Below are 12,430 nucleotides of genomic sequence, written 5' to 3'. Positions count from 1 at the left end.
TGAGCGGCTGTCATTAGGGGCCACGGGGCCAGCAAAGTAGTGTCCTGCCAAAGCCACGCCGTTTTGTCGTAGGGCCCCTAAGAGACTAGTGTAGGTGGGCCCAGACGCTGGGCAGGGTTTTCTCGAATTTTCCTCTTTCAGGATAGTGTGATACCTTGAAACTCAGGTCCGGATAAACGCTTGAAATACCGTAGGGTAAATCTTTCCATTTCAGTCCCAGCTGTTCAGGGAATATATTATCAAGGCTCTGGTTTAGGTACCCCCAGGTTCAGGCCTCGGAAGGATGTGTTCTTAATCTCATGTTTGTCCGGCCATCAGCTAGGCCTGGATTTCCCTGGCGGTCAGAGGGAGTGGAGTCTCGGTGACCGTCTCTAAGAAGGCCAGGGTTGGTGAAGACCTTTAATAAGGATCAGAAATGAACAGGTGGCTATTAAAAAAAGAAGATGCATATATTCATAGCTCCAGCTGTGACTTGATATTAAGGAGGAGAGGAGATGGTAGACTCTAGAAGTTATCTCCAAGCCAGATGTACACCAAGTTTTTTGTTTTTTTTTTTTACATTCGGAGATTAAGTTTCAACAGTTGCAAATAAAAATCGTAGCTTCTCAATCCTCTATAACAACAAAAACGCATCTCCTGATTGGTGGGCTTTCATTCTGTGGGACTTTGACCCAGCTATTGTTAAAACCAGAGTGAAGGCAAAGTCAGGTTTGGGAGGAAAATGAAAAAGTGAACAGGCTGGTTGGACCCTCTTCGCGTTGGTAGAAGAGACATTTTGGCAGCATAGGTGTGTGGTCACCCGTAAGGATACTAGGGGCTCCTTAAAAATTGAAGACAAGTCATGTGAAATGGTGGTAAACCTTTGGCTATGATGTGCAAGATAGTCAAAAGAGGAAAAATATTGTACTTTGAAAGAAAAAAATCTACTCGAAATAGTACCATTTGCTTGCAGTTTAGAGAACTGAAGTTTTGTGTAGCATTTTTTTCTTCTTTTTTCCAGTATGGCATTTCTTTGAAATGTGTTCTGTTTGTTTCTCTTCTCTTTCCGGGGTACATTGTGAATATGTGTATGTGTGTGCACGTGGACAGGCATGGATGTATTTGTTTCAACCTATATCAGTGATGCTGGGATAATTTCAGGATATTCATGGCTGTGTGCATTTATCCCAGAGAAGAGTCACACGTGGATTTCAAGTTTGTGAAGGAAAAAAAAAATCAATCTCCCCATAACATTCTGTCCTAAAGTAAGCCAGGCACTGGGCCAGGGGCTAGGGGTTCAGTGAGGAAAAGATATCTACCAGACCCTACGAATCTGCCAGGAAAGACAAATATTGAAGTGGATAGACAACCATATAGCCTATTTTCTAGTTTTGGTTTGGAAACGATGACCTTGAGCTCAAAGAAATTATGAATTGCTCCTTTCCAAAATTATTTCAGCATTTTAAAGCCTGACTCTCATGTTGTGTGATACCTACCTGTCACAAGGACTCATGCAAGAAGTTTCTACACCTTCAAAACTCTTTGTGTGCAAACATTTAACATTTTAAAATTTATCTGTTCAACTAAAAATGTCAGACATGGTAGAAATGACAGAAATGATAGAGAAAGAATAAACAGCCATGGTCTCAACAACCTAAGAGTGTACTGCCTGTGTGTTTTTAAAACTATACGACTTTGTGTAATTGTGGTCATGGTGTTGTGCATTTTGTCACTGGTTTTGCCATTTAGTTATTTCTAACAAGCGTTTATTATATGCTTATTTCTCATAAGCTTTATTATATGCTTATTTCTCATAAGCCTTTTTTTCATGTTTCTTTACAGTTTTCTTCCTTAAAAAATTGTAAATGGCTATTTAAGACCATACCCCATGAAAATCACCTCACTTTTACAGACACACCTCAGTCATTGGACATTTGCTGTTTCCAACTTTTCATCATTATAAATAATGTCCCATTAGATTGTTAGCATATAGGGATTTATTTCTGCTGGATGTTATTTTTTCACGATCAATTCTAAACAATGATGTTCTTGGAAAAAAATGGATTATCTAAATTACTATGTGGATATACAGTATATATAAGTTATATGGATATATATAATATATATTATATGTCATGGATATATACTTATCTCCAAGTTGGTTTCCTAAAGATTATAATTTTGAATAAGATGCTTTGTATGCTTCCTGAGGTAAATCTGCCTTCTTTTTAATACTTGTGGATTCCCTTCCCTCTTTACAGGAATAATAGAAGATAAAATAATAGCTTGGATCTATGAGCTATGCACTGTATAAACATTTGACCTTTAACAAATTCATCTGAAATCCAGATGATAAAATACACCTCTTACAGTAAAATCAAAGTAGCAATGCTAGAAAAGTTGTAAGCTGAATAAGTAAATGTGAAGTCTTCTAGGGAAAAAAACAATTTTTTGAGCTCAGGCATCTAATGCTGCTTTTTGCCTTCTTACCCAGGCTTCAAATAAATGATCAAAGGAATTTATAAAATAAGAAACCCGAACCCTGTAGGTTCAGGAACAAGAAGACCATTTGCTCCTAGGCTGTATGAACTCCAGGGCCTTTCTGGTAGATTCAGTACAGATGGAGCTGGACTGATGGAGCTGATGGGTAAAACTAAGGCTCTGGTCACAATCTTCTACCTCAGAGATTTGCACAAAAAATAAGGAACAGAGCTTCTGCAGAAGCCTTTAACATGAAGGGGTAAAGACTAAAGTCGGAGAATTTTCTTGGTAAGACAGACTTGCTTAACTTCTGAAGTAATTTCTCCATGATACCCCAGGGCGAGGGCAGCCCCACCGAAAAGAACGTGCTCTGATGACAGGGACTGACCCCAAGGGTCCAGAGGGGGAGGGCAGGACTGGGGGTTCAAGGCGGGAGCCCAGGAGAATTAAAAGTATGAAAAGTCAGAACACTGCAGCCAAGGGAATCTTTTATATGGAGATCAAGAGTCAGACTTATCTCCAATTATGCAAAGGGAAGAGATGAAAAGAGGACTTTGTTTGGGGCAAGGATGCTGTGTATGGAAGACAGCCAACCCAGACACACAAATCAGTGGTCTTCCTGACAGGGAGATCGGAGAAAATGGAACACAGGCCTTGTTCTAAGTGACATATCATAATTATTTTCCTTTCAATGAAAAAAAAAAACCCACAAGTATGCAGATGAAGATGGATTATCATGGACCAGAAAACAATTAATTGAAATCTAGCATCAAATCTAGCCTGGTGAACACTTTGAATTTAAAAAATAAGAAAAAGGAAAATATTCCAGCATTATTTTGCTCAAGTGGAAACAAACTACACACAAGGGAAAAGTTAGACTGGCTTCATTCTCTTCTCCAAAATTAAAGCAGCAGGAAAATAATATACTGGAAATGTGTGATTCTGAAAAATACCGGAAGACCATTCTCTTATGGTATGAATATGGCTCAAAATGAAATATAAAAAAGATGAAGAAAATACATACTAGGCATGTGCTACCAAAAAAAAAAAGTTGAGGTAGAATTATGTAAAAACAGAACAACAGTTCAAAAAGTAATTAAATGAGAAAAAGAGACCTTAAAATAATAAAAACTACTATCTTTAATAAAGTTCTAATTACAGGCTTTCTATATATGTATGCTGATTATCCCAGCATTATTCTCTAGACAGCCACCAGTACTCCTGTGTGTATTCATTGTGGACAGCATGGTCCTTAGAGGCAGTGTTTCCTCAATGGGGTCTGTGACCTACAGCAGGATGAGGAAGCAGCATTTCAGCTTAGGAAATAAAGAAAACAACAAAAGAGAACTGGAGAAGAAAGAGGAAAAACATGAATGGATTCATGATAAGACAGAAAAGCTTTAGATCTGTTACAAAAAAAAATAAAAGCCAGCATTCCAGTCTTTAAGGCCTCTTAGTCTACGGCTGTCCATAGGAGGTGTCAGGATGCCCCGAACTAAGAATGAGGTCAAGAAGGAGATAAATAAGATTGAGGGCCAGTGAAGGAAGGTGTTGGGGAAATTGGGTGTGAAATTCTAAGGATGAGAAACTGGCATCAGACTGTCGTCATGGAAATGGAGAGGTGGACGGTGGAGATTTATCAGGGAACAAATCCTAACAGATCTTGGTGGCTGAACCAACAGAATGAAAGGGAGGGACGGGTGAAGAATGAATCTAGGACCTTGAGCTCGGGTGATTGTGGGTATTGTTGGTGCTAATTGTGATCCGTTCGTAGAATGGCTTATTACTTCTTTAACTTCTTTAACTTCGGTTGACGGAATTTATAGGTTAGATCTTTTGCTTCATTATTTCTTTATCTGTTCTTTATTATTATTATGAAATCCACAGGAGATCAGCTTCACATACCCTCTTTGAAGTAGAGGAAGGATTTTTTAAATTTTTTATTATTTCTGAAAAGTACAAATTATGGAGGCCTGCGTCAGACAAGATACAAATTTGTATCAGACAAGATACAAGTCAGTGATGGCTTAAAATACTATCAAATATGTGTTTTAAAATTTGCCTGAGGTTAAAAAAAAATTCAAATACGGAAACTTCCTTAACTATTCCTCCCAGGAGCTAAAGCACAGAGATTATGATAAATATTGTAAATAAGGGTTTAAAATTTCAGAACTAGAGCTTGTTGAATTATTCTTTCCATTTCTCTCAATTCCATATGTCAATACTTTAAGGAGAAAAGAAGCTTTAAACTCCGGGGAGCCTCAAAACAATTTTCTACTTTTTTATTAAGTAAAAATTTAAAGCAGTGTTAAAAGCTAATTTGTTGAACTAGACAATTTTTTTTTGCTTCCTTCCTTCAAGAAATGAATAGCCATTTTAAAGGTATATCCTAGGCAAGGAAATTACTGTGGAAAAATCAAGGACAAACCAGATTTCTTAGTTATCTTCTCATAAGACAAAAATGTTTTCTTGTGTATCATATGTATCCATATAGCTGTGTTTTTGAGACAATTCTGAAATTCTCTGAGGACAACTTAGATGGAATATACTGTATATACATTCAGTTGTGAATCACATTTTTTGCCCTAGGTGTGTATTTTGCTTTTATTGTTTATACTAATCTCTCTTATTTTTCCCCCAATCTGGCTTGACTATCAAATGTAAACTCTATAGGTGTTAAAACTTTACAGATGTTAAAATGCTCTTCTGAGCATCTAGACCACTGATTCCATCACTGTTGGGACCAGTGCTGGGATGTGGGGAATGTTGTTTAAAAACACCATTTTTCATACTCCACCCTACAGGGTTCTGATTTAGTGTGTCTGAGGTGAAGGATGCCCATGGTCGAGAATGTTTACCAACCTCCCTGGATGATTCATATGTTAGCAGTCTTTGGAAACTACTATTTTAAACCATTCGCCTTCTTTGTCCAAGTTTTGTGAATTCGTATTACAAAAATTATACAACCACACACATGTGAATTAATAGTTGCTTTTGACTTCCCATACTATTTAAGTGCAGTGTGGAAGGGGTTAGAAAACCGCTGTTTTAACTGTCCATCTTCTTTGCCCAACCTCTGCAGATCCATCACAGCTTAAGCAACTTCAGTAAAAAAGATAATCTCCTTTTCTGATTTGTTACAATGCTTATATGATAGTAGCCCTTTATTCAAATAAACTGCCTGTCAATGAACTGCCATTAAAGGCCCTGCTACTTCCTGGAGGAAGCTGGGCTTTCTTACAAAGTCACACCACCAACCTGCAGGGATTTTTGGCTCTGATAGTCTTTTCTCAGCTTTTTCATACACCTATCTTATACCTAGAATAACTCGCAAAATTAAAATTGCATGGGATAGGAGGGTACAGCTCAGTGGTAGAGCGTGTGCTTGGCATGCACAAGGTCCTAGGTTCAATCCCAGTACCTATTTTTAATGAAGACTTAAAATAAATAAATAAACAAACCTAATTACCCCCAAATAAATAAATAAAATTGTACTAAGTAAATAAAATAAATTAAAATTGCATAAACTTTCTAAGCTTGGAGTGAAAGGATTGAGTTTTCTGAGTTGAGGTGGGAGAGTGGCCTCTCTGGCCACATGTGGGAGCTGATTGCCTCAATGTGTGATCAGGACAGAGATTCAGGTGACACAGATACAACTCTCCTGTCCATCCCCTACTGCTGGGCTGTTTCAGTCCGGCAGGCAGGGTGCAGTGACAAAAAGCTGTTGGGACATCATTGTCTCTCCTGAATTCCTTTACCAAATCCATTGACTTGTAAAGATCAAAGAAAATTCAATTTTCACAGTCAAACATGAAATAGAACAGAATCCTTGATGAAGTCATGACACAGTTTTGAGGTATTGGTAGAAAAAAAAACCAGGAAAAAAAATGCAACTTTCCTTTGGGGTTTAGGAAGTAGACTCAGTATAAAAAGTAAGGAAGCATTTTCTGTTTTTAATCAGTGTGTTGATAAAAGGAAAAGAGGAAGGAAGAGCCTGTACTTGGAGATGGCCCTTTGACATGTTTGGCTTCCCCTGTTTGGTGGCCCATCTTGGGTGACCCTTGCAGTCCCGCTGAGACGGGACCATGTGTCTAACACTCTTCTTTTGCAGGGCGTAGATGAGGGAGCACCGAAATGAAAAATGCATTTGGGGAGAGAGAGGCAGAGAGATACAGGAGAGGCTGCTGCTGTGATCTGTGCTCAAACTTTAATGATGTCTTAGTTCTCCTGCCAAAGTGATGTGCTCTGCTGCGTGGCTAAGGCAGACCTAGGACTCAGGCAGCTGCCGGCCTTTCCTCCAACCACAAGGACTCGATTAGACAGAAGGATGCATCACACTGTGCCCACTGAAGTTCCTGAGCAGAGGGTACTCAGGGAACAGGAGTTGCCTGCCCCCAGGCATCGCAGGCTAGGTACTGCCTTGTTCTAATTTAGTTTCACTACTCAGATTTGGGAGAGGCAAGAACTTGGAAACTCCCATCTCTGTTTTCTGGGAAAAGAGAAAGTTCTATTGGCAAAGCCCTGGAAAGGTCAGATTGAAAGACACGGACAACTGACTATCATGAGGGTAAAGGTCAGAAAGTGACCTTGGATGAGGCACTTACCCTCCCTAAACCTCAGTGTCCTCTGTAAAATAGAAATAACAGAGACACCCACTTCCCTAGGACATGGGTGAAGTGTATGAGATAATCTACTCAAAGCTCTTAGCCTCACACATCATAAACCCTCAGAAAATGTCAGGTATAATTTGTTATGCTTAAAAGTGGATGATTTTCATATTTTACTTGCCTTAAAGAAATTATGAATGAAATTCATCATTGTTTGAAAACATCTGAATTGTATGAAGTTCCTTGAAGTTAAAAAGTAAGAGTCAAATTCTTTGCCCATTCACTCCCTCCCTCCCCTGCCTCTCTGGTCTCCCAATAACAGATTCCTTGGGTTCTAAACTTGCTTCCAGTTTATGTGGATCTGGGCAAATGTGCCTCAGTCTTTTAATCTGTACAATGGGGATAATACTGAGAACTGCTTTGAAGAGAGATTAAGACTTTGGAATAGTGCCTGGCACAGAGCCAGCTTTCAATAAATGTTTGCTCTCATCTTTCAAGTGAAAAAGTGAATGCATAATACTCAAGCTTGATTCTCTTCTAAAATTATGTACAGTGGTTGATGGACCACCACCCTACCCTAAGAGGTGATAAAATGCATGAATTATGAGCAGCTTCAAGAATGTGTCAATAAATTTTATCATTGGCAGCCTCTTGGAATGTAATCTATTGCAAACTCCCGGACAGGGCAGAAGTCCTTTCCACAAACTCCACGATAGGTATGGAGTCATTCTCTCTGAGAACATCCAGAAAGGAGTAGGCCACCTCTTGGGATGGCCAACACATTATTATTGGAAACTTTTAGATTAAACAGTTCTTTTATTGAATTAGCAGCTACCATTTGCTAACTTCTGATTGGTAGCGTCTGTTTTGTTTGGATTTTCCTTGCTGGAAGAACAAAGAAATCTACAGGACAGAATCACAACCGGATGGTATTCTGAGCTTTGGATTTGGAGTATGACAGAAGGACTTCTCTCAGTAAATCTCTTCTTTCCGCCCTAATACAGACTCTGCAGAAAAGCGTACGCTCCTTCGCCCACATGTGATAAGTCAGATCTATTTTCTAGTTTTCACATTCTCAGCACATTCGGTCAAGAATTTATGAGACTAAAACTAACTCTAGGAAATGAAGAAATCTGTCATCTTTGGGAAATGAAGACAGCTGTCTCTTTTGTACATGATGTAAGGTTATCAGACGGGAGTTAGTAAATGCTTTTTTCTCATCTTTTTTTCAAAATTTAAAGAATCAATGATAAAAGCATTATGGAGTATTTCTAGGATTCACCCTCCAGGACAGAGGCTGGATAAATGAATAATGACTTGAGAAACCTGAAAGTGACATTTAGATAGATTTGATGAGAAGGTTGATGATTTCTTGCCGGAAAAAAATAGACACATTTTAATAAATATGTGGCTGGAATAACTATAAAATGAATCCCGTAATACAATCTGATTCAGTTTTAGGAGATGAGAATGTCTGTTGAATTTTCACAAACAATAATTGATGCCAAGAGAGTTTAGAATTACCAGGTTGTCTGATTAGAATATGTGGGAAAGTATTCTTCTTATGACCTGTCTATTTTATAATATACTTAATTTTTAATTTAATAGTTCTGTAAGCTGCCTCGTCTTGGTTCCTCTCCTGGCTTCTCTGTAGCTAAGTTTCTTTATCTTTGGAATGGTTCTTTTTAAGAACTGAAAGACAAGATATACGACATGCTTAAAGCCAGGCCTGGCACAAAATAAGCCCTCAGTAAACATCCTTGTTGGCAGGAGTCTCTTTCTACATGACAGTCAACATAATCTGGGAGGAAGTCAGCTGATGAGCTCACTGCTTTACCATGGGAACTTCTGTATCTTCCAGAGCATTTCATCGCCTTTGTGTGTGTGTGTGTGTGTGTTTAAGATTCCTCAGTGTGTTTGTGTTTGAGGACTGTTTTCCTCTTTATAAAGCATTCAGACTAGGGAATACCTATTCAGTTTTACATCAAATTCTGTCTTTAACACTTTCTCTGAAGCACTGTTGATTGTTAAGATGGAAAAGCAGTTACTGAGCATCACTGAACAGGAGACCCAGCGGTTGCTGGAGTCCAGTGTGGGAGGTACCCCATGCCAGGCTGTGGAGGCTGCAGGAGGGGAGCCAGTGGAGGAGGGTATTGCAAGATGCCCAAAGAGCATGGGACACGCGTCTTCGGTACCCACAGCCGAGAACCAAGGTGATCTGGGCTGGAAGAACTAGGGGAGGAGTTTCAGCCACTGAGCTGGAGTGGGAGGACGCTCCGTGGGGCAGAGAGAGGTGCAGTCATCAAAGGAGTTGGAGGAGGGGCGAGTGCTAGGGAAGCCTGAGGCAGAGCAGAAGGCTTTGGGATAACAAAAAACAAGACAAAAATAGTGGATTTTTCCCCCTAACTTAAAACCTAAGGTTTATGTTTATGCATATGCATAAACATGAGCATAAAATGTATAATGCTGTATTAATTTGTTCCAAATGGACATGTCCTCTGTGGGAAGAAAATGTGGCCAGACAAAATGAACAGTATAACTTTATGAAAAAATAACTTTTGACAGTTCCAGCATGAGGAATACGCATCCCTTTTTGTCTTCTAATTGTTATTACGATGTGCTGAAGCACAGCGGAAGATTTCAATATGGATATGGGAAAAGGCAGGAAACTCTTGTTCCAGTATAAATATCTGGTGGTTTGTTGTTTTGGGTTCTGTGGCTGTTTTTTAAAAAAAGAGGAAGAAATAGAAATACTTGAAATAAGAATTGTTCATAATGCTCAAATAAAACAATTGTTAACATCGAATTCAGTTGTCATCCAGAATACACAGCAGTACTTTTCTCAACTACAAATTCAAGATTGGTGCCTGATCTAGAAGATGTGCTTGTGCCTGTTTACCTGGCAAGACTGCACATCTAAGGGTGAGCTTAGGAGACAAGAAAGACAAGGAGGGGTAGCTGTTTGAAGGTAGTATTTGCTCACAGTGAGGTTTTCTGTGCGTGCATATTTATTGACAGAGAAAGATTTCACGGGAATACTGCTAGATGAAAAAAAAGACTGATTACAAAACAATATTTAAGCACAAATGTTTAAAAATTAATTTATGCATGGAAAAATGCAGTATATGGAAAGAAAATACTAAGAGATACACTCCTTGTCCCTTTGAAGAGTAAGCGCCCCAGCTAAAGGACATTTCAGGAGGAGACAGGGGATATTTTATTCTCACTCGTGCCTGCAGCGCTTTGCTGATTGGCTGGCACAACGCACGTGCTCAACAGACACTTTGCCAAAGCAGCTGAGTTCCCGGAAGTGGAATTCCTGATGGGTTTCACTTTGTTTTCCTTTTTTTTTACTTTCTGATTTTTTAAATCACAAATTCATACAGTTTATGTAATGGAAATACAAATAAAATTATTTTCTTTTAATGTAATGTAAAGTTTAGGTATTTGAGATCTAGGAAAGGACCAGTTGGTGGTGGTCCTGCTCGTCGTGGGCGTCTCATCTTGTCTGGCAGCACAGATACCGAGGAGCACTGGGAGTCAGCTGGTTAACTGGAGATGGTGTGGAGCTAACAGTAAGGTAGTGAATGGACAAGAAAACCGTCAGGTGGAGGTTGCAGAGTGAGCGCATAGTGGGCTGAGGCTTAATTAATGAGCTCTTCTGCCTTTTAATGAAACACGTCTGCTGTGTGAGGAACACAGGGCATTCAGGAATTCTAGGAGGAAAGAGACCAAGTGTGTCTTGTTAGCACTAAATCCACATCACCTAACACAATGGTTTGGGTGATTTCTTTTTCTTTTTTTCAATGAATGTATTTATGCAAGCGTAAGTGAGAAGCCTCTGCTGGCAGTGAAGGCTGCTCTTCCAAAGACAAAATGGAAAGCCTGGAGTGAGAAGTTGGAGGGATATTATTGAAATTTTGCTTTCTTAATTTCCTTCCCAAATTGTGATGGCAGTGAGATAAAAGGCCGTGGTTAAATGTGCGTGTGTCTTGACTAGGACGGTAGAGAAATGATTCTACTTTAACTCGTAAAGGCCCCAGAGTTTGTGCACATCACCAACCAGAAGAATGGTTGACCTGGATGTGTCCCAGTTGTAATGACACCTAATGACTAAAAGTAAATCAGTGACTTCTGTCTTCTTTGGGGATTCGGAGAATAAAATAGATGCTGTAGGTCTACTGGAGGTATGTTTCTCTTATCTACACTTTTTTTATTGAAGTAGAGTTGATTGATCGTGTTGTGGTTTTGGTGCACAGCATAGTGATTCACTTATACATATATACATTCTTGGTCATATTCGTTAACATGATAGGCTATAACGAGATACTGAATACAGTTCCCCATGCCATACAGTAGGGCCATGTTGTTTCTATTTTATATATAGTAGTTAGTATCTGCAAATCCCAAGTTCCTAATTTATTCCTCCTCTCCTCTTTCCCCCCAGTAACCATACGTTTGTTTTCTACATCTTTGAGTCTGTTTCTGTTTTGTAAATACGTTCATTTGTGCTATTTTTTAAGATTCCACATATGAGTGATATCATACGACATTTATCTTCATCTCTCTGTCTGACTTCACTCAGTATGATCATCTCAGGTTTCATCCATGTTGGTGCAAATGGCATTATTTCATTCTTTTTTCATGGCTGAGTATCTTGTCCACACTTTGTATTCCCAGACATCAAATCTTTCAGTTGTAACAAACAACTCACACACACAGACAGAATCTCCTTGTGAGGTAAGTTAGGGAATAGAAAGCCCTGGTGTGGGGGGTGGCAGCAGACAGCAGAGGGGGCACAGCTGGGATCAGAAGCTGAAATAGCTGAGAAAGGTTGGGGGACGGCAGATAATGGTATGTTTGGCCAACTCAAGTGGAGGGCGTGGGTGTGAGTGTGGAAGAAGGGCAGGTGAAAATCAGTGGGTCTCGGTGTCCTTGAAACATAAAGCCAGAGAACTTCCAGGAGTGCCTTTGCTGTTCCCTGCTCTGTGCCCAGCACACATCATGGTGCCTGATACCACGGTGGATGCAAAATGTTTCCTGTGTGAATGAATGAATGGGAAACAGGAAGATAAGCTGAGGCTGTCTGGGGTATAGGAGAGACCATATCCGTGTGTGGGGAAGGTTTTGATTTTGATGTAAAGGACCAAGACGTATTAAAAAGGGTGATATTTGTGGTAGTCCAGACCCGAGGTCCCATGGCCTAGAAAGCGTTCCAGTAACGAGGATTAAGGAAGAGAGGGCTTGGAAACATGAGGAATGAGGGGTGCAGAGAGAAGTTTCTCACCAGTGAGAATCTGGGACAAGAGACTCTCTCACATGTGGATACCTGCCTTTGGGGGCCTGAGAAGTTCAGGGCAGTA

The 12,430-nt window shown here is 39.7% G+C and overlaps 1 protein-coding gene across 1 annotated transcript in view; it reads left to right on the top strand.

Annotated features, from left to right (window-relative positions):
• NALCN (sodium leak channel, non-selective) overlaps positions 1–12,430 on the top strand; it is a 258,985-nt gene that overhangs the window by 521 nt on the left and 246,034 nt on the right. The window lies entirely within an intron of this gene.

Source organism: Vicugna pacos, chromosome 14 (genome assembly GCF_048564905.1).
Source record: "Vicugna pacos chromosome 14, VicPac4, whole genome shotgun sequence".
Taxonomy (NCBI): domain Eukaryota; kingdom Metazoa; phylum Chordata; class Mammalia; order Artiodactyla; family Camelidae; genus Vicugna; species Vicugna pacos.
The sequence above is the reverse complement of the archived record's forward strand: the minus strand, read 5'-3'. Positions and strand labels throughout refer to the sequence as shown.